Source organism: Nuphar pumila, chromosome 8 (assembly GCF_984573655.1).
Source record: "Nuphar pumila chromosome 8, dmNupPumi1.hap1.1, whole genome shotgun sequence".
Lineage (NCBI taxonomy): Eukaryota > Viridiplantae > Streptophyta > Magnoliopsida > Nymphaeales > Nymphaeaceae > Nuphar > Nuphar pumila.
The window spans coordinates 99,765,821-99,770,697 of NC_143256.1; positions in this window are offsets into that span (position 1 = coordinate 99,765,821).

Below are 4,877 nucleotides of genomic sequence, written 5' to 3' on the forward strand. Positions count from 1 at the left end.
AAAGGGGCATACTGAGATCAGCCCTAATCTTCTGCATTTTTTTGTGTGCAAATGGCTGCTTTCAGGACTAAAAACCATGTTTTCCGTGTCAGCACATCATGCCATTGCTTCAGAAATAATGTAGTTGTTAAGGTGCTGCTTCCAAAATTTATTCTGGATCCTGTGATTCTAATTTCTAAGAGCCAATATCTTCTCAGAACCCAAAGTATCAAAAGGGTGCCTAAACCATCCTTCAGCAGCACAATCTGATTTTGTTTGAGAGATTTACCTATAACCCATAGATTGTTTCTTCATTTTTCCTCCTTTCATGTCACACATAAACATAATAGACTGTTGTGAATGCTTTGAATGTATTTTCAGAAGTGTATTAGTCCATACATCATAGCTTTGGTTTTGATGCCTGAAGTTCTTACCCTTTTAAGTGAGATACATAGAAGGGTAATTCCATAAGCCCATTCTAATTTTTCTTTTTCTCCAATTTCTTATTCCATTTCCAGATGTGTTGTAAGCTATGTCACAGGGATTCGGCTAGCAGGGTGCCGCACCCGCGTCGACGCGGGTGCGGCACCGGGTGCGGTCAACCCTATCCTGGGTGCGTTGACCGCACCCAGGATCATTTAGGTCCATTCTTGTTTTGGATTTTTTTTTAAAAAAAAAAAATTGCCCAAATGGGCTGCGAATTTTTTTTTAAAAAAAGTAATGCTGACAGCAGTCAGCTGCTGACAGCTGCTGTCAGCTGCAGCAGCTGACCCCCTTTATATATATATATATATATATATATATATATATATATATATATATATATATATATATATATATATATTTTTTTTTTTTACATTTTTGCCCCTGCCGCACCCCCGCACCCGCACCCATGTGACATAGGTTGTAAGTGGTTCTGGGAAGATTGCAATGAATGTTTTGGAGAAACTGATTGCATTTGGTGCCGTTCCAATTACAATATCAGGTAGAAAATTTTTCTTTCAGGACTTATATCTTATACTGTAAATAGATAAACATGATATAGCACTTCTATTTCCACCTGTCACAATCATTGCCTCTAAATAATAAATATATGAAATTGCTTGCATGAATCTACTAGCAGTATATGCACATCCATTTAGGAAAATGTTTGTTGACCCTGAATTTGGCACAAGGTTGTAAGTATCTTATTGTTACCCGTATGGGTCGGGCCCAAAATAAGATATGTATCGTAATTAAAAAAAAATCAAAAATTCAAAAAAATTCATGAAAAATCAGTAAAAAAATCATAACATATGAAACAATGATGAATTGCATAAAATACAACCATAAAATCACATATGAAGCATTTATGTCTCTATGAGCTGCATAAGACATCATCAAATACCAACTATCTCACAAGAACAATGCAAAATATTAAATATCTTGCAATTAAGAACATGTCGCGAGACTTATACTTTCATATTACATAAATAAAAACAAAATAACCAAGTTTATGAATACTTAACAGTTAAATAATAAAGTTTTCAAAAATATACTCTCAATCATCATCATCAGCATCATTATATTCTTCTTCTTCTCCTCCTTCGACATTAATATCGTCTCCAAAATATGTGGGGTCTATATAATCTACATCTTGTGCTCCTTCTATATTGATCAACTGAATATCCTCTTCATTCAAAATGTTTGTTTCTTGAACTCATGCATCTAATACATCAAAAAATTTCAAACTAATGAGATCAAATTGCTCTTTGTGCCTCCTTTATGATAACTTTTCTAGTTGCCTAAAAAGTAAAAAGATGATATGAAAAAATTAAAATTAGTTAAGTTTTATATGATATAAAAAAACTTCAAATAAACACATAAAAATGACAAATAAACTTTAGAAATTTATATACATTTGCCTCAGTCGTAAGTTGTAGCGAACGTAGACATGGTCATTGAGCCTTTTGTGCTCTGATATATTTATTTGTTTTGTATGTATTTGCAAAAAAACACCCCAATTTCTCTCGCATCCACTTGCACTATATGTTTGGTTAAGAATGCGAATGACAAAAGCTCTCAAATTTGGAACATCACTTTCAAACCTGGTCCACAACATGTCTGAAAAAAAAAAACAAGAAAATGAGAAATCAATAAGACAATAACAAATACAATCTTACAAAACATTATAACTAAATAACAATATGAAATTAAAATTGAGATAAATAAAATAAATTACCTGGATACATCATGACATGGTTTTGTACTGTTGCAGGTCTCCTCATATCATACAATGCATTATGATAAATTTTTATTTTATTATGAATTTGATCTTGAATGTCATAATCAGGGTTCAACCTTTCGATGCAATCCAAAAGTCTCTTGTTGACTTTTTTGTCCATAAACGTATGAGAGTATATAAATACATTATTTAAATAATATATTGCAGCATGAAAAGGTTAATAAAGTTGCCCAGTCCACCTATGATCAATGATGTTCCATATAGGCGCGTACAATTTTTTCTTTCCATTCAAATTATCTTTAATGACTTCTTTTGTCATATCCATGGTCTCATAGAGATAACCCATAGCTGGTGTGTCTTCACTATCAACCAATCAAAGCACCTTCACCAAGGGTATAGTTATTCTCAACAACTTCATGCATAAATCTCAGAATTCACTTCTTGGCTTTCTTTTTTGTGTGTGAGGATACGCATTCTACTCATCTGATGAAAATATTTTTTTTGTATAGTTCTAGTTTTTACTTGACTTTGCACTGTCAAAAAATTCACAGCAAATCTAGTAATTACACTATGAATCAACTCAACACTACTAGCGTACTTTCTCATTAGGCTCAAAATCCATGCATGATTTTAAATAAATTTAGTAACTTCTTGTCAACATTCAACTATGTGTTTTATCGCATCCATGTTGCCGATGTTTTCAAGTATGAGGTCTATGCAATAGGCAGCACGTGGGGTCCAAAAGAATGACCCATAATTTTTCGACAATTTGTTACCTGCTGCCATATAATTTGTTGCACTATCAGTAATGAATTAAACAATATTTTGAGGTTGAACCTCTTCTACAACAAGATCAAATACCCTGAGCAATACATTTGTTCTCTTGGGCGTATCAGACAGATCAATTGACTTAAAAAATATAATTCCTTTGGGACAATAAACAAGAAAATTTATCAAGGTCCTTGACTTTTTTTATGTCTACCCATCTGCCATGATGCTACATCCAGTTTCTCTTCATGACTGTTTCATCCCATCACAAAATTCCTTCACTTTTATTTACATTAGTATCTATTTTTTTTCCTCTCAAAACATGATCTCAAGGCATTTTATATTCAAGCCCAATACTGGTTATGGCATTTGCTATGTCATGAAAATGAAAAGAATTTGCCTCATTTAAAAGAATGCATGCATCATAGAATTATCTCTCAACCGCAACATTCGCCTGCTCGACTAAATGTTGAGGAGTCATAGCAGTATGAATGTCGGGTTACGCCCTAGAGAAAATCATAGGAGGGAAAAAGCTCCTAATAGGACTTCTAGCTCTAACTACTCTCGAAGAACTCCCACCTCTTCTTTGTCTTCTTTTTGTGCCTATGACACCGCTACTACTAGCACCAGCCATACATTTTTCCTTCGTTGCAAAACTTTCTACTTTTGATGCTATGCTTGGGGTTGCAGAATTAGAAGTAGGGAGCTCATCTTCGTCTTTCCAGGGCTGCGCATACCTCATTTCTACCTCATTCATCTTTTTTTCTTGTTTTTTTTTCTCTCAGACCAGTGAGTAATTGCTGGCATTGCCATTTCACGACATTCGACAAATTTTTTGACGGGTTGTAACATTGAGATGTCCCAGCTAAATGATGTTTCAATAGAGAAATACCACCAGAAAAAATAGTATAGCAATCGTTGCACTCGATTTTCAATCGGTTTTCACTTATTACTTGAATGCCCTCATTGCCATGCCGGATCATTTGATGTCATCTTTCCCAATAAAAACTCAATAAAAAGCAAACAATAAGGATCTTTTACCTTAACCCATTTCTTTGAGTGAAAAGCTGGTAAAAATGCACTTTTACTAGAGAAAACTGCAAAAGCCCTCTCCCTTGCATACGTATCGGCCCCCCAAACTGCTCTCACAATTCCTAGGGTGCGTGGATACCCCTCTAATGACCTCTACACAAACGAGGGAGTTGGCACTCAAGAAGTCTTTAAAACCCCAAAAAAGAAAATTATGATTCAGCCCTTTTTAAAGTGCGTCGAAGGTGTATCATACGATACACTCTATATTGTACATTACGGTACGATACAGGGCTTATCGTATCGTTATTTCTTATAGTAATGATACGTATTGTACGATACAGTACAATATTTACAACATTGATTTGGCAACAGAATTTGCATTAACAAATATGGATCCAATTGTCACCTTGATACGTCTCAAATTGATTTTGTTAAGGCTGGATGGAAAATTTTCTTGGATTTTTCCTTTATGAAAGCTGCTTGCTGCCAGCCTCCAGCTGCTATACTTTTGCTACTAATTGATGGCTCATATTCTATGATCTTAAGATATTTATTTTTTCTATCATTTTCCAGCTTCCATGCAACCACCTCTCTAGGAAGATGGAAGATGACAGGCATTCCCGCAACTCTTGAAACACTATTGCTTCTTAACTTTATCTTTCTACATAGGACTTCTATTTTCTTGACTTTATCCTTTTGTATGATTGACTTCTATCTGGTGTTTTTTGTGTCCTTTGTTCTTTAATTCTTAGGGTCATTAATATTATTTTCATATTTGTTTCTTTAGAAGGTACAAAAGCATGATCTTCATCATTTTATCATGACTTGCGTACAAGTCAATCATTAAGAGAGAGAGAGAGAGAGAGCTTCACCT